The sequence below is a fragment of the Schistocerca serialis genome, chromosome 6 (genome assembly GCF_023864345.2).
Source record: "Schistocerca serialis cubense isolate TAMUIC-IGC-003099 chromosome 6, iqSchSeri2.2, whole genome shotgun sequence".
Taxonomy (NCBI): domain Eukaryota; kingdom Metazoa; phylum Arthropoda; class Insecta; order Orthoptera; family Acrididae; genus Schistocerca; species Schistocerca serialis.
The window spans coordinates 96959986-96978972 of NC_064643.1; the positions used below are offsets into that span (position 1 = coordinate 96959986).

Sequence of the window (18987 nt, forward strand, 5' to 3'; positions counted from 1 at the left end):
GCTGTGACAAGCCACCTCCTATTAGGAGGAACATTCACTCTCACAAGTCTACGAGTTAAAGACTATTGTGGATTTTAGGCCGTTTGCAAGGAATGTGTTTGCAATAAATTATTGTGATTATTTAATTTGTATCGAGAGTTGGTGTAATACTTCCAGACTCACTTCGTGGCTATGCAACAGTCCTCTTCCCCCCCTCCCCCCCCCCCCCCCCACACACACAATAAGAAAGAAAACACACGTAGACATGGCATAAAAAGGGTACAGCACCAGCACCAACACCTACTAAACGAGGAAAACCAGCATCCCACAATGGACAGCGTGCTCTACATCGCATTTTTCGGATTGTTGGGCTTGCAGATTATTCCTGCAGGGTTATCGATTTGTGAAAACATAAAAAACGAATCTAGTCTGCTGTATACTGCCTCACTAACAACAATCAAAAGGCTCTGAGCACTATGGGACTTAACATCTGAGATCATCAGTCCCCTAGAACTTAGAACTACTTAAACCTAACTAACCTAAGGACATCACACACATCCATGCCGGAGGCAGGATTCGAACCTGCGACCGTAGCAGTCGCGCGGTTCCGGACTGAAGGGCCTAGAACCGCTCGGCCACGGCGGCCGGCAGAAAGAAATCACCCAGAAATTGAGGAGGAAACGAAATGAAACTTCACTGGTTGAGAGCGTATGTGATGTTATTTCGGTGATTACAAAAACGAGTCAAATTTACAAAGAATTTGGCAGTATGAGCTCAAGTATGTGTATGACGTTGTATTTCCTCTGACCTGGACGCATGCACTGACACGTTTAGCAAGGGTGCTGTAAAACCGTTGTGCCCTCTCCTGATGCAAGCTAACTCACAACTGTCGTAACTGGTCCTTAATGTCCTCGACACTGTGTGTGGGGCGGAGCTGACGTCCGCGATGGCCACACTCATGTCCCACCAGGTACAGATCTGGGAAACTTATTGGCCACAGGAGTACCCAACAAAAAAATGGGTGTGGATTCCTATGGGACCAAACTGCTAAGGTCATCGGTCCCTAGACTTACACACTACTTAAACTAACCTATGCTAAGAACAACACACACCCATGCTTGAGGGAGGACTCGAACCTCCGGCGGGAGGGGCCGTGCAATCAGTGACATGGCGCTTCTAACCGCGCGGCCACTTCGCGCGGCAGTATCCAACATCACGCATACAATACACAGACACACGTGCTAAGTGTGGACTAGCATTATACTACTGCAAAATGGCACTATGATACCGTCACGTGAAGGCTAACTGTTACGTATTGAAATAGTAAGAGAATGGGAGACAGAAAATTTTTTCTAAGTTCCTACAGCCAGGCATTTCTCCAGCACATGGAACTATCAGCACGAGTCAGCTGATGGGCGTAAACATTTCGACACTGTTAAACAGTCACGAACAGTGCGACATCAACACTTCTCTGAGTGAGTGGGGGTGAGCTCAGAGGAAAAGTGTAAGTCAAATGCAGACCAACATGCGTCCATTACTCTTGTAAGAAGGACTAGGCAGGTGGCAACAATACCTGTCATGGGTATGATGAAGCAGTTACGATACTGAAACGAATTTATTAAGCCAATACAGCAAAAATGAAGACAGCTGATGACTCGTAATGAGCAAAACTGATTCGGTCATTACAAATGACGTCGTTCAGCAAAGCGACTCTTCAGTGCCATAAGTAGTCCATCCCTCTAGCCTTGAGTCATTCGATCAGTAGGATCGATTATCTTCATGGGGTTCACACTCGATTCTCTGAATATTGTACTGCGACATCTTATGTGAAGATTGTTGCAGCTTTGGTCACACTCTCGCCGCCTGATGTGATGACCATCGATCCATAGCCACGAATGACTATGAACCAGCAAACAGTACTGAAGCCGCCACTGGTTGATAGCCCACAAGTCCATCAACACCGTTCCAATTCAGGGCATCAACTGCTCTGGAACTTCAGCATTGTTCAAGTGAGGCAGTCTACCAAACCGGCGGGCCAGGATCAACACTCAACACTACATCACGGCATGTGAAACTGCGGTCCATCTGACGGAACATCACAGCCAGTGACCTGAGAGGGACCAAGCATTCTCAGGACGACATGTGAGGCAAACACACACGCGCCAGGCTTACAGTCTCATCCGTAGTTGACCACCCGACGGAAAGTGCCTTCTGAACAGGAGGGCAAATCACTACATTCTGAGTCACAGGCCTGCACTTGGGGCTGATTCAGCGATCTTCACCAGTCCACAGTCTGCTTCTGGATTCAGCAGATATAATTCTGGCTTAGAAATCCACCAGACGCCGTGGAAGATAAGGTGAAAAGATGTATTCTGAGGAATAAATTAAGTAATATTTAATCTTGTTTTATTGCGTCCAACAACGCCACAGATGTTCCTCAGCCACCATCTTGACGAAATAGTAAGGACGGAGGCTGGGAGTGGGCAATCCGTAAAAATTGGCGTGAGGAGTGAGGAAACCTGATGTCCCTGACATACTGTTCCCTCAATCATTACGACCCTCGCTTGAAGTCTTACCTGATGGCTTGCCAATCATCATGAGTCCATCCTTCATTATCACAACACCACTCCAAATGCAGCCGGTTGTGTAGTGGCGTTAACGACAGCCTACACACGGGACTGTAATTCCCTAGTCTGGTTACTGCTAGTCTCCAGCCAATAGTGTGCGATGATGCAGAATGTTGGAGGGAGTCCATTACTTCTTCTCGGATGTCAGTTGCAGAAGTGAAAGGGTTACGTTGTGCATCAAGCACAGTACAGCGACGGTGGTCACGTGTAGTCGGCCGGAACGTTGGTGGCATTACATCACCCTTCCGAACCGAATCAGTGCGTGCATCCAAGTCAAAGTGGGTGCAACGTCACACTGATAAATGGGCTAATACTGCCAAGTTCGCCTGCTCTCATGTTCCCATGCAGTCTACCATTGGGCTACTGTCACATCCGAATGCCCCGCAAATCTTAATGTTGCTTGATTAGACCAGCCGGCGAAATGCAGACCCACTATGAGGCGCCTTTCAAACTCCGTCAGATGTAAAAGATGACTATGCAGCTGTCCTGGTCCTTCAAAGTGATCCCTCAACATTTGACAATGTTCACGCCCTTTATAATTATACGCTACAGGGCCGGTGAAACCACTAAACACGAACGTCACTGTGGTGGCTGTTCTGGCTGTCACAAAAAATTGAAACTCTAATCATTTATACAGTCACCGACGACATGTACAAGGATGAAGTTACATCGACACCTGACCACGTCTCCTGTGTGCTTCACTTCTTTGTGAGGCAATTTAATTAGAAAGGTAATTTTGGTTTGATATACAAATTTCTGCCTGTGAAGATGTAGTTGCGAAGTGACGCCGATATACAGGGTGGGGCAAATCAGAGTGGCCCGGACGACTGTATACGATTGGACCTGAATGTATGCATATAATCACACGCCGTAACGTGCGCACCACATGTATGCCCGCTAAGTAATCCACACTGGTTCAGAGCGTAGTGCGGGCTGTGCCAGTGTGAGTGGAGCAGTATAAAGAGGACTAAGGTAACACACAGTGGAGCGGCGGGTGTTCGTTGTGGAAAGTCACGTGACAAAGTCGCGGAAACGGTGTGACCTGTTGTTTGCTAAGAATTTAGTGGTTTCTAACTGCTAGCAAAGAGTACCACGCAACACTTAGTCCGAAAATGAAGTCAGACCGGATCTGTTCCGATCAGGTCAAAAAACATTCCGAAACGTGTCCGCACACAAGGAAACTTGCCTGTAGTTCATCAGAAAGTGCTTTACAGTCCTACCAAATCAGTCTGACGCCTGTCGCAAGAAACCGGCATATCACTTCGACCATGCAGACGAATACTCCACCTGGACATGCACATGCATCTTTACCGAGTGTCTGTTGTTCATGCGTTAACACCAATAGATAATCCTCAGCGCCTCCAGTTTTGTGAGTGACTGTTTACTGAGGTAACAGTGAATGGCTTGGACATGAATCCGTTCTTTATGTCTGATGAAGCCTGGATTCATCTGTGTGGTTATATCAACTCACAGAATCATAGATTCTGGGCAGCGGAGAATCTGCATAACTTCCACGAAGCACCATTGCATGTTGGGGTTTGGTGTGCAGTGTCTGCGTGCCACGTTATAGGTCTCATCTTCTTACATTAGATGCAGACTTCGGCGTGCTACATTCCCACTATTTTGAATTTTTTTTTTGTGGCAGCCTTACGAGGAGGGAAAGACCTACAGTTACTTCCAACAGGACACAGCAACTGGCCATTCAGACGGCCGAACCTTGGAGCACCTTTACACAAACTTCACGCCTAACAGGGTTGTTAGCAGAGATCAGTCTGGACGCAGCCCTAGCTGGCCACCCAGGTCGCCTGATCTGTCAGTGTGTCATTACTTCTTGTGGGGAGCCCTCAAGTCTAAAGTGTACCGCAACAACCCTCATAGTCTTCAAGAACTGCAGCATAACATTTCAGACGAGATTGCAGCAACTCCAGCAGTCCAGCTTCGATCCGTCTTTGGGAGCTTGGTGATCAGGGGCCAAAAGTTGCAACTGATGAAGGCCACTTTCATCATCTGCTGTAGTCAGCTTAGTAGAGTATTTCCTTTCCTATGCTGTATTTCCTTGAACCCTGGGCCCGACCCTGTATATAGTGACCAAAGTGTGTTCATTTGTGGAAGACATTGAAGATGAGGCAATCAGGGAACTCGTTTACCACGTCCACCGAGACAGTGAAGTGCGTAAGTCCACTATTACAGTAAGCAGGACAAAATTCGTTGCACTATACTGATGGTTTGACACTGGAAAATGAGAACCGTTGTCAGGGATAAAAGTGAATGAAAATGAGAAACAGAAGAAACTGGACACTAATTTCTCGAAAGTGGACTGAAAGTCACTAATACGAAATACAGTGTGTTTTAAGAGTAATTTTATAAATAAGAAGCCCGTTTCCAGCGAGTAAAGCGTTACGCCACAGTGAGGTTCAAATGGGTCATGTAGCATATCCTTAAATTCAGCAGTTTCCAGTAAAACATGTGTATTTTTGGTTTTCCGTGTTTAACGGTTATACGTGTAACCTTGCCTGCGGATTAATTGTATCACTGGGGCAGGCTATAATTTGAATATGTATCTAATGCATTATTGACATACAACCTATATCTGCGGTTAAAATATCGGAAGCTTTGTACTAATACAGCAACCACTCATCTCTCTACCATCTTCCATCTGTTTACAAATATAAATTAGTGTCACCTACCACGGTTTTTGACTGTTTGTTTGGGCTAGTCTCAGGATCTACTGTAGGGATTTTGATGCGGTGATGTTTTAAAAAATTGAAATAACAAGCGTTATAAACTGAGGAAGTGCAGTATTAATACAAAGTATTTAATAATATGAAAACGGGCAAACCATCAGCCAACAGCAATGTAGCTATTATGGCGTTTGGTTCATTGCTGAATCCACCTTGAGGGCGACCGTTAATGTCAATGCAGTATAGTGCACAAGTTGACATAGGTTGTCAGTTGTCTTCGTTTCACGTGTTACCTATCATTATTTTAAAAAAGCAGTTCTTCCAACACGATTAGCGGCTTGGAGAATCTAAGAGGTGCACGAAATACAAACCGATCTCTTGAACGTAGAAAGGAAGATGCCATACATATTAAAGGATTTAGACAATACTTTTCTAAGAGTGTAAATGCGGACAGAACAGAAGTTTAGTATATTTGATCATTTGGTTCTGAAGTGATAGCATTCACTTTATGTATCCTGCACTCCTTTTCTGAGCTTATAGAAACTGCTCTGAAAAAGTAACTTCTTATCAGTGCGAAAAATGTTTAAACGTACAGCATGGTCATGTACCTGCGAGCAAATATTTATATTCAACATTTAAAGAACTGTAGTTGTCAATACTATACTTAATAGTGTTTGTGTTACATTATTACTCTACTATATAGCTTAATCAGTAAGAGAAATCAAATTAAGAAGACCAGTTAAAAATTTTTGAAGTAAAAGGTATTGTAACAACAAAAATTTCTATTTTTGACAATGGGAATATTTTTAAGTTATTAAAGGAACTCAGTTTAGTTGAAAATATCAGGCTCTACGGTAAAAAGACCTTCCGTTTCAAGGTACGAGATTGTACACGTCTAACGAAATGTGCCTTAACTGTCCACACATTTTATAACTAATTATAAAAATTTACGAAAATTTTCGCACCACAAAGCTCACTAACTGAAGAATTAACAATATTCTCCAAATGGCTTTAATATGCTATGCAGCACCTAAGTTCTAACATACCTGAGACTCGTTCTGATCTACACTACTGGTCATTAAAATTGCTACACCAAGAAAAAATGCAGATGATAAACGGGTATTCATTGGACAAATACATTATACTAGAACTGACATGTGATTACATTTTCACGCAATTTGGGTGCATAGATCTTGAGAAATCAGTACCAAGAACAACCGCCTCTGGCCGTAATAACGGCCTTGATACGCCCGGACATTGAGTCAAACAGAGCTTGGATGGCGTGTACAGGTACAGCTGCCCATGCAGCTTCAACGCGATGCCACAGTTCATCAAGAGTAGTGACTGGCGTATTGTGACGAGCCAGTTGCTCGCCCACCATTGACCAGACGTTTTCAATTGGTGAGAGATCAGGAGAATGTGCTGGACAGGGCAGCAGTCGAACATTTTATGTATCCAGAAAGGCCCGTTCAGGACCTGCAACATTCGGTCGTGCATTATCCTGCTGAAATGTAGGGTTTCGCAGGGATCTAATGAAGGGTAGAGCGACGGGTCGTAACACATCTGAAATGTAACATCCACTGTTCAAAGTGCCGTCAATGCGAACAAGATGTGACCGAGACGTGTAACAAATGGCACCCCATACCATCACGCCGAATGATACGCAAGCATGGCGATGACGAATACACGCTTCCAATGTGCGTTCACCGCGATGTCGCCGAGCACGGATGCGACCATCATGATGCTGTAAACAGAAGCTGGATTCATCCGAAAAAATGACGTTTTGCCATTCGTGCACCCAGGTTCGTCGTTGAGTACACCATCGCAGGCGCTCCTGTCTGTGATGCAGCGTCAAGGGTGACCGCAGCCATGGTCTCCGAGCTGATAGTCCATGCTGCTGCAAACGTCATCGAACTGTTCGTGCAGATGGTTGTTCTCTTGCAAACGTCTCCATCTGTTGACTCAGGGATCGAGACGTGGCTGCACGATCCGTTACAGGCATGCGGATAAGATGCCTGTCATTTCGACTGCTAGTGATACGAGGCCGTTGGGATCCAGCACGGCGTTCCGCATTACCCTCCTGAAGCCACCGATTGCATATTCTGCTAACAGTCATTGGATCTCGACCAACGCGAGCAGCATTGTTGAGATACGATAAACCGCAATCGCGATAGGCTAGAACCGACCTTTACCAAAGTCGGAAACGTGATGCTACGCATTTCTGCACCTTAGACGGGGCATCACAACAACGTTTCACCAGGCAACGTCGGTCAACTGCTGTTTGTGTATGAGAAATCGGTTGGAAACTTTCCTCATGTCAGCACGTTGTAGATGTCAACCTTGTGTGAATGCTCTGAAAAGCTAATCATTTGCATATCACAGCATCTTCCTACTGTCGGTTAAGTTTCGCGTCTGTAGCACGTCATCTTCGTGGTGTAGCAATTTTAATGGCCAATAGTGTATCTTCCTACCACAGTTGCGCAAGGACGCTCTGTGAGGTTTTTAGGAATTTGTGTTGAACCTACGACCTGCAAGGTAGATTTCTCCGGACGTTTATCTGTCATCTCCAGCCGTGTTCCCGTAGAGAGGATTTCCGAAGGGTCGTCGTTAAAAACAGGGAGAAGGGTGGCTTTTGCCGACGGCCTGCGCAGTTGCTCCAGCGTCTCATTGTGTCCGCTGGATGTCCCGCTGTGAAGGTTTTGGCCTACATGGGACGAGCGTTGCCATCGTAAAATTTTCATTGCCTCAGAACTGCGTCTCGTAGCTCAGTTTTGGAAAATTACTTGCATTAAATTACTAGTGTGAGTGTTAGTGGTTTATATTCACGAAATGCCAACTTGCTTATTCGAGTTACCTATCAATAAAATTAGTACATTTTCACGTAACTATGTCATGTGACGTATCGATTTAACCGTAATTGTTTCAGAAATTCAGTGTAAGGTGTGTTACTTTTTGACACCCTACAAAGTAAGTGGAACTCGTAATATTTACAAACGCTGCACAATTCTCAGTCTCGTGTCTCACAACAACAAAAACAGTAGAAAATGCTAGAAACTGCTCGTGGCGCTCTCTAGTGCGCATTCGATGCGATTCTGAAATCGCTCGCTAGACTGAAACACAAACCAGGAACATCAAATGACAATTACATCAAGACCCTACGCTGTCGACAGGCGTTGATATACATCAACAGGGACAGTTGAAGATATGTGCCCCGACTGGGACTCGAAACCGTGATCTCCTGCTTACGTGGCAGACGCTCTATCCATCTGAGCCACCGAGGACACAGAGTATCGTGCGACTGCGGGGACGTATCCCTTGCACGCTCCTCGTGAGACCCATATTTCCAGCTTAATGTCCACACACTACATTCGTAGTGCCCCTGCCCGCTCATTACTCGCGGCAGACAATCTCACCGAGTTCCGTAAGAGTTCGGGCAATGCGTGTGCATCCAGCACAGAAGAAGAAGGTCAATGGCCGGTTAGCCTTAACTATATGAAGATGGCATCTGTTCTTTCGGATGGTGACGTCCGTTTGCAACAGCGAGTCGTGAGACCTATAATGACAGTTGATTTTGCACAACTACTCTATCAGCAGCCGAAAGGAAGTGGCCTTCGAATGGGAACCGCAAACATTTGATGACAAGGCGACAGGTCAACCCAATCCTCCACCGGAAAACACGTCTGGTGTGTCATAAACTGCATTAGTGATAGTACGTGTGTCATTTGATAGGAATCTCTTATCGACGCACCTAATTTGTACTGCGGGTAAGTGAGTGAATTATGCCTCCTTGCCCGGTATAGGTGTTCGTATGAATGTGAATGTGATCACTCTCAAGAAAATGATGAAAACATAATATTTTGTCACATAAGCTTCAACAAATGAACGCAACAGTTTCACAATTACGCAGTTTCTCTGTGGTCTGTCAAAATGTATGTTTTTGACATTTTTGAAGTTGCGTTCCGTTTTGGAAAGTCTTGCCTCTTTAATTCTTTTGTTGTAACGTAGTTCACCCGTATATTTGTTGTTTTCATTTCTGTGGGACGTCTACGTGGTATCTCGGCTGCTCTCACTGTTTACTTGCGACGGTAACGTGTTCTTACCACATGACTCATATTCTATAACCAATGTGTAGTATGACAACTGCCAAGAGTACAGATAGAGAAAAAACGTTTCAATGACCGGACGGACAGTTCATAACGTTGTGAAAAAGAAATGCACGAGGAAGTTTTGAACACGGTACACCCCCTTGGCAGTCCGACACCAGAACCTCTTACACATGACGACATTGCTGTTTCAGGCTGCTCTTTAATGTACTTTTTGTTCTTGGACCTTTCTCTGTTTCTATGTTGCTTGTTTTTCCACAGTTCGGTACACCTTCTTCCTGTTTTCGTGTTTGATCTGTGTTCAGTTTTTGGCAGCCTATCCACTGGGCCATCCTACCACTGAATCTGAGGGGGGAGGAAGGTGCGGTAGGGAGTTTCCCTTGTAAATACCGAACAGTTTCTAACGAAATTATTTTCAGTATCGCAACCCTGATAAGACGACAAGGCTGTGATGGATGAGGACGACACATGGACCTGCCAGTAGAGGTCTTTTTTTTTGGTCATCAGTCTACTGACTGGTTTGATGCGGCCCGCCTCGAATTCCTTTCCTGTGCTAACTTCTTAATCTCAGAGTTGCACTTGCAACCTACGTCCTCAATTATTTGCTTGACGTATTCCAATCTCTGTCTTCCTCTACAGTTTTTGCCCTCTACAGCTCCCTCTAGTACCATGGAAGTCATTCCCTCATGTCTTAGCAGATGTCCTATCATCCTGACCCTTCTCCTTATCAGTGTTTTCCACATATCCCTTTCCTCTCCGATTCTTCGTAGAACCTCCTCATTCCTTACCTTATCAGGCCACCTAATTTTCAACATTCGTCTATAGCACCACATCTCAAATGCTTCGATTCTCTTTTGTTCCGGTTTTCCCACAGTCCATGTTTCACTACCATACATACAATGCTGTACTCCAGACGTACATCCTCAGAAATTTCTTCCTCAAATTAAGGCCGGTATTTGATATTAGTAGACTTCTCTTGGCCAGAAATGCCTTTTTTGCCATAGAGAGTCTGCTTTTGATGTCCTCCTTGCTCCGTCCGTCATTGGTTATTTTACTACCTAGGTAGCAGAATTCCTTAACTTCATTGACTTCGTGACCATCAATCCTGATGTTAAGTTTCTCGCTGTTCTTATTTCTACTACTTCTCATTACCTTCGTCTTTCTCCGATTTACTCTAAAACCATACTGTGTACTCATTAGACTGTTCATTCCGTTCAGCAGATCATTTAATTCTTCTTCACTTTCACTCAGGATAGCAGTCATCAGCGAATCGTATCATTGATATCCTTTCACCTTGTATTTTAATTCCACTCCTGAACCTTTCTTTTATTTCCATCATTGCTTCCTCGATGTACAGATTGAAGAGTAGGTACGAAAGGCTACAGCCTTGTCTTACACCCTTCTTAATACGAGCACTTCGTTCTTGATCGTCCACTCTTATTATTCCCTCTTGGTTGTTGTACATATTGTATATGACCCGTCTCTCCCTATAGCTTACCCCTACTTTTTTCAGAATCTCGAACAGCTTGCACCATTTTATATTGTCGAACGCTTTTTCCAGGTCGACAAATCCTATGAAAGTGTCTTGATTTTTCTTTAGCCTTGCTTCCATTATTAGCCGTAACGTCAGAATTACCTCTCTCGTCCCTTTACTTTTCCTAAAGCCAAACTGATCGTCACGTAGCGCACTCTCAATTTTCTTTTCCATTCTTCTGTATATTATTCTTGTAAGCAGCTTCGATGCATGAGCTGTTAAGCTGATTGTGCGATAATTCTCGCACTTGTCAGCTCTTGCCGTCTTCGGAATTGTGTGGATGACGCTTTTCCGAAAGTCAGATGGTATGTCGCCAGACTCATATATTCTACACACCAACGTGAATAGTCGTTTTGTTGCCACTTCCCCCAATGATTTTAGAAATTCTGATGGAATGTTATCTATCCCTTCTGCCTTATTTGACCGTAAGTCCTCCAAAGCTCTTTTAAATTCCGATTCTAATACTGGATCCCCTATCTCTTCTAAATCGACTCCTGTTTCTTCTTCTATCCCATCAGACAAATCTTCACCCTCATAGAGGCTTTCAATGTATTCTTTCCACCTATCTGCTCTCTTCTCTGCATTTAACAGTGGAATTCCCGTTGCACTCTTAATGTTACCACCGTTGCTTTTAGTGTCACCAAAGGTTGTTTTGACTTTTCTGTATGCTGAGTCTGTCCTTCCGACAATCATATCTTTTTCGATGTCTTCACATTTTTCCTGCAACCATTTCGTCTTAGCTTCTCTGCACTTCCCATTTATTTCATTCCTCAGCGACTTGTATTTCTGTATTCCTGATTTTCCCGGAACATGTTTGTACTTCCTCCTTTCATCAATCAACTGAAGTATTTCTTCTGTTACTAATGGTTTCTTCGCAGCTACCTTCTTTGTACCTATGTTTTCCTTCCCAACTTCTGTGATGGCCCTTTTTAGAGATGTCCATTCCTCTTCAACTGTACTGCCTACTGCGCTATTCCTTATTGCTGTATCTATAGCGTTAGAGAACTTCAAACGTATCTCGTCATTCCTTAGTACTTCCGTATCCCACTTCTTTGCGTACTGATTCTTCCTGACTAATGTCTTGAACTTCAGCCTACTCTTCATCACTACTATATCGTGATCTGAGTCTGTATCAGCTCCTGAGTACGCCTTACAGTCCAGTATCTGATCTCGGAATCTCTGTCTGACCATGATGTAATCTAATTGAAATCTTCTCGTATCTCCCGGCCTTTTCCAAGTATACCTCCTCCTCTTGTGATTCTTGAACAGGGTATTCGCTATTACTAGCTGAAACTTGTTACAGAACTCAATCTTTCTCCTCTTTCATTCCTTGACCCAAGCCCATATTCTCCTGTAACCTTTTCTTCTACTCCTTCCCCTACAACTGCATTCCAGTCGCCCATGGCTATTAGATTTTCGTCCCCCTTTACATACTGCATTACCCTTTCAATATCCTCATACACTTTCTCTATCTGTTCATCTTCAGCTTGCGACGTCGGCATGTATACCTGAACTATCGTTGTCGGTGTTGGTCTGCTGTCGATTCTGATTAGGACAACCCGGTCACTGAACTGTTCACAGTAACACACCCTCTGTCCTACCTTCCTATTCATAACGAATCCTACACCTGTTATACCATTTTCTGCTGCTGTTGATATTACCCGATACTCATCTGACCAGAAATCCTTGTCTCCCTTCCACTCCACTTCACTGACCCCTACTATATCTAGATTGAGCCTTTGCATTTCCCTTTTCAGATTTTCTAGTTTCCCTACCACGTTCAAGCTTCTGACATTCCACGCTCCGACTCGTAGAACGTTATCCTTTCGTTGATTATTCAATCTTTTTCTCATGGTAACCTCCCCCTTGGCAGTCCCCTCCCGGAGATCCGAATGGGGGACTATTCCGGAATCTTTTGCCAATGGAGAGATCATCATGACACTTCTTCAATTATAGTAGAGGTCATTAGTTCGGAACCATGACAGAGTATCAGCTCATGATGTCCTTCCTGGAGTTAGTGCCACAGTGCAGCTGGCCATCCCAGGTCAAGTCCAGCAGTACGGCCAACTCCTGCCGAGGAGACAGTAGGTCACTCCCCGTGTACACCAGCTGTCGTCCACATTCGCAGGACGGGGGCCGCATCGATATGGGTATCCCCGCCGTGAGACTGCAGAGGCACCATCCATTTCCGTAGCAGATGCACCACCATGGCCGCTGGCGAGGGAACAGCGCTGTTTGGCTTACTTAAAGAGGTTTCCGGCACTGAGTGGAGAATACCTGTAAGCGTCCTGGGGCGTGCAAATAGCCAGCCCAGTAGAATTTAGTGGCCAGTCGGCCATTGACCCGGTGCGCTAAGCTGCGCAGATGCTTCACACAGAAATTGTTACACTCGCAGCTGCATTTCTGTGGAGTTTCTGGGATCTCACCTCACCTCCACCACCTGCTCGCACCAACCTGGCTCATAACCCGCTGCTCCCTGCACTGGGGCGCACTAATTTCGTGTTAGTATTTGTGGTGGCGTCTTCACTCAGTACTGTGTCTGAACCACGACCCACGGCGTCAACATGATGCGGTGAGCGAATGAACCAGTTGGTTATGTTTTGGAGGGTGGAACAGACATGGAAGTGCGGTGTGACTCTCATCGTAATTTAGAGGTTGCCTTGTTTGGACCAGAGGACAATTGCAGAGAGCAGTATTTGGTGTCTGTAAGGTGTACACGATGTAACTTGCTCTGTTATACTGCGCTATGCACAGAGGCAGCTCCTACAACCTGTTATACATGTAGTAGATATGGTCATATTGCAAGACAGTGTAGAGAGGCTGGGTAGCTCATGATACGATGTAGAGATTAGTTTGTGATAAGTTTTTGGAATTGAGATTTGTTATTGTATTATTGTGTGTAATTAAGAGTAGGGCTGTCGCAATGGTAGAGTCAGAGACACAAGTTGTGCTGGAGCCGAAAGCAGTGCGGTTATTGTTAGTAAAGGCATTGCAGTTGACTGGCTATAATACACAGCTATATGGGCAGCTGACAGCTAGGGACAAACAGTTAACATTGCTTCAGGTACCACGGCATGAGGTCGCCTCAGCTGCTGCGGGATTAATTGTTCCCTTTTCTCGAACAATTTCATTCTTGGAGGACCTTAAAATGTCAGTGGAGATGTGTCGTTGGACCAAAAGTCAGTTGTTGCGAGTAGCAAAACTGCGACTAGTGGGAGAAGTGAAAACGTACATAAGGTGTACAGCAAACTTTGAGCAGCTGAAGAAGGGGTGTTTGGTGGTGGTGGTTAGTGTTTAACGTCTCGTCAACAACGAGGTCATTAGAGACGGAGCGTAAGCTCGGGTTAGGGAAGGATTGGGAAGGAAATCGGCCGTGCCCTTTCAAAGGAACCATCTCGGCATTTGCCTGAAACGATTTAGGGAAATCACGGAAAACCAAAATCAGGATGGCCGGAGACGGGATTGAACCGTCGTCCTCCCGAATGCGAGTCCAGTGTGCTAACCACTGCGCCACCTCGCTCGGTGAAGGGGTGTTTGGAAATGTACAAGAAAGAGATAAGTGCGAGGTATTTTCGGGAGCAGTTGAGCACCATTCTGAGGAGGCATGGGGTAACTGTGGAAAATTTTGTGGACACAAACAAGAAAACGAAATGAACACACGTATGAGGGGAGGCAGAGAAGTTGAGAAGGGGAGCTCGATGTTTTTCTGAGGGGGCCGCCGTCAAAAACGTCAAGAAGGGTGCGTATAGGTGCACTGAAGGATCAGTATTCTGCGATGCAATGATATATCAACAAGGGTACGAGATAGACGTGGGGCATTTTCTGCAAACATTAAGTGTTAAATGTGTGGAGGGAAAGGGCATTGAGGCAGTGTCGTCTGCCACATGGAAATACAGGATGCAGAATTTTGCTAAAGGACGTCGGGCTTAACGAGGAAGCGGCAAGCAGCCATTATATGTAAGGTGGAACCTGAAGTCCATCTAAAGGTGTTCCCGTTAAAATTAGATGCAACGAATACGTATGTAGAGGGGTCTGCTGTAATGGGAGTCGTAAGAGTCAAAGGGTACAAGTTTTTGTTGTACTCAGGAGTACATGTGTCGTTTGCCAGTAGAGACTTAGTGAGTCGGAGGCCATGGGATCCGCCGCGCTATGGGAGTGAGGGATAATGATGTGAGACCACTGGGGTCTACACAGGTGGTGTTTGGTTTAAGTAGTGTGTAGAGGTGGTATCGCATGTAAGCGAGCACTACAGCATGGTCCTGGGGTTAGACTTTTTGTATCAATATTGTGCTAAAACTGACTTTCGGAAATATGTCGCAGAACTTGTAGAATGGCAGTCCAGCGAGGTGAAGCTGTTGCCAGTGTAGAACTGTCGTGAGGGGCGTATAGCGTAGAATTGCACCGAAACTTCATTCGCATGAATGTGTGCCAGGTAGCACAAGGAAGTCGCTTTGGGTGAATGTGCAGCCACATCTATCTGTGGATATGTTACGTGTTGCACAGCCTCTGGAAGGGAACGATACACTGGACACAGAAACTTGTTTTATTAAGAGAAGCGTCGAACGCGTAAAATAGAAAAATGACGGGAGAGTGATGCATGTAAATACAGATAATTCTTGCGCCAAGGAAGTGAATTTAAGGAATGGGATCCTCGTAACGAGTCTGGACATTCTGGATGAGGATGAGTGGTGTGTGAGCCACAAGCAGCCGCAAGCCACCGTTAACACTGCGTTACGTGGGAGCATCTAAAGGGAGTAGAGAGAAAGCAGATGGAAGACTTGCTGTTGGAATTTGAGGATTTATTTTTTTCCACGGGGTCCGTTGCCAGCAACGCCCCTGATTCAACACCGAATTCCAACAGAGAACGTACTACTGGTGTATAGGAACTCACATCGCATACCTAGATATTTGCTCAACAATACCGAACAATGTGCCATGGCAATTTAGAGACATGTCAGCAACTCTTAATTGGCATATGACTGACTGCAGGTATTTTGTTTTCACAGCTGAATCCCACTTCAGTTTTGAGAATGATTTTTACTGCAGATGCGTCTCTGAGGGAAACACTTAAAAAACATTCCATGTATATCCCTCGTAGGGAAGCGTCATTGGATCTTACATCGACAGATACTGACTTCTAGTCTCCTGATCGACCATCTCCAGCTCCAGACTGGTTATAGTTCCATGAAGGAAAGATAAAAAAAATGATAGGACAGATTCTCCTGTCCCATTAGGAATGAAGCCTTAATGGTTTAGGTTAATAGTTAAATGCGCGCCGGTACACACACACACACACACACACACACACACACACACACACACACACAGCATGTAGTCAAGCTTCTCATATTTTCACATTGCCAGTCACTGCTGCCGAGACCTTGGTTTTCCATTGGGATCTTTGCTATGACGAAGTCACCTAAACACACTTCTGAGGGACAAAAATGACAGAAAGAGACTGTTTTGAGAATATAATGTTTCATTACGTCGACATGTTACATATTTGTAGGTCACTTCATTCCCGTTCCTACAACAAACATACATGAGTTTCATATCAGTTTCGCCAGCATGAAAGACGCAGCTCGGAGGATACTCTTACGCAGCACTCATTGTATCGAGCAATTAAGCTTAATTGGATGACAGCGCGACGGATGCTGCCACTTATTAGGTGAGCGCCAGCGAGTGACATTGATTTGTCTTGGGCTGCCGTTGTACATGAGTGCGTCAGTTCTCGTAACATAAATAGAGCACCACAGTCTTGATACTCCGTGATCCGCTGCACGTTAACTTGCCAGATCCACTCAATACTTAATTAAAGGCATAACATTTTTAAAGAGCCAACATGAAAAGCCATCACGAAGCTCTTGTCCTACGACTAACGTTCAACTCTTAAAACCCAAAAAAGTTTTTCTGTGAATAAATGCCAGCACTGCATAGCAATACCTGAGCTTGTAAGTGCACACGGCGTACACTACCTCTTATATGCCAAGTGAGTCGTAAATGAGGAAAAGGACCCACTTCATGCAAATTATCACGCGCAAAGCTACATCCACAAAAACGTATTTACCATGGTTTCAAGTCAGGAAATGACGATACAAAACTGAATTTCATAATATCGAGAAAGTGTCTCTGGCAACACTGATTTGATATTTCATGACTCTCAAGAAAAGGCGGTGATGGTAGGTACAGTGAGTGCGGTGCTTGCTGTTATGTTCAGACATGATCGTTACATTGACTTGTGGATTTTTGCTGGCTCTCGCGACGCATTAATTTTACCTGATCGACAGATGTGTTTCTTATTTCACTGGAACAAATATAGGATAGCATTCCATTCCCTTTAAACTTAAGACTCTGAAAGGAGGACGATTGGCTTCAGCGTCAAAGTCAGTTACCACACAGTAGAACAAAATTAAAGGATAACTTTTTCGAAATACCTCAGTTCTCACACATTGTGACTCTTAAGTTTGAAATTTGGCTCAAAGGTGCGTACAATGTTCTCCCGTCATGGAGCAAAGGTGTGGTGCCCTGCGACGTCATTAATGAATATCTTCATAGGCAGCTCCAAGCATTCACCGCCGGACACAAAGATATTGAGCATCTTTGGTAGAAATTTAAAGTTATTGTCCACCACGTGCTAGAGAGGTATGTGCCTAGCAAAAATATAGGGGAGGGAAAGGATCCACCTTGGTACCACAAACGTATTAGGAAGTTGCTGAAAAAACAGAGAATTTTGCACAGTCGTTTTAAACGTAGTCACTGCACCGCTGACAAACAGAAATTATGCGAAATGAAAGCAGCTGTCAAAAGTTCAATGAGAGATTCTTTTAACGAATTGGAAAGCAATATTTTGTCTGTAGATTCTAAAAATAACCCCAAAAAATTTTGGTCGTACGTAAAATAAATGAACGCTACAAATAATTCAATTACTTCTCTTACTGACAGTACGAGTGACGTAAAGGATGATGATAAAAAGATGGCCGTAATTCTAAACCTAGCTTTCAAAAACTCGCTTACTGTTAAGGACTGCAGCACGATTCCCCCTTTCATTTATCGAACAAACGCAAGGATGGCTGACATAGTGTCTAGAGTATCTGGCATTGTGAAACAGTTAAGTTCCTTAGACGCCAGGAAGGCATCTGGCCCAGACGGTATCCCCGTAAGATTATATGGTGACTATGCTACAAATATAGCACCATTCTATCAGATCATTCGAACAGCGGAAAGTTCCACGGGACTGGAAGAAAGCCCAGGTCATAGCAATTTATAAAAAAGGTAGAAAATCGGATGCACATAATTACCGGCCAATTCACTGAAATCGATTTGTTGTAGAATCATGGAACATACTTTGTGTTCAGACATAATGATCTTTGTAGGTTCTGAGAAGCTCATCTGCAGAAACCAGCACGGTTTTAGGAAACAGCGGTCATGCGAGACACAGCTGGCCCTCTTTGTGCATGATATACAACAGGCTCTAGATACCGGCTCCCAAGTTGATGCCATATTTCTAGACTTTCGAAAGGCATTCGACTCAGTTCCGCATTGTAGTTTGCTCCAAAAAGTGCGCGCTTACGGTCTATCCGATGACATATGCGGTTGGATAGAAAATTTTCCAACAAACAGAGAGCAGTATGTCGTCCTGAATGGGGTGACTACAGAAACAAGCGTAACTTCATTGTGCCCCAGGGCAGCGTAACAGGTTCGCTGCTTTTTACGATTTACATAAACGATCTGGTTGATGGTATTGACAGCGGCATTAGACTGTTTGCCGATGATGCTGTAGTCTACAGGAAAGTGGTGTCACACGAAAGTTGTGAACAAATCAATGAGGATTTGCGGAAAATAAATGCGTGGTGTAATGACTGGCAATTATCTCTCAATATTAGTAAGTGTAACCTACTGCGTATAACAAGGCGAAAATCCCCATTAATGTAGGAGTACAAAATTAATGGCCAGTCTTTGGAAGCGGTAACATCCTTCAAGTATCTGGGTGTGACTATTCGAAACGATCTCTAATGGAATGATCAGATTACAAAAGTAACGGGCCAGGCGAACTGTAGATTGCG

At 44.5% G+C, this 18987-nt stretch overlaps 1 protein-coding gene across 1 annotated transcript in view; it reads right to left on the reverse strand.

Moving 5' to 3' along the window:
- The window catches only part of LOC126484659 (Down syndrome cell adhesion molecule-like protein Dscam2), a 339526-nt gene that overhangs the window by 278395 nt on the left and 42144 nt on the right, over nt 1-18987 (reverse strand). The window lies entirely within an intron of this gene.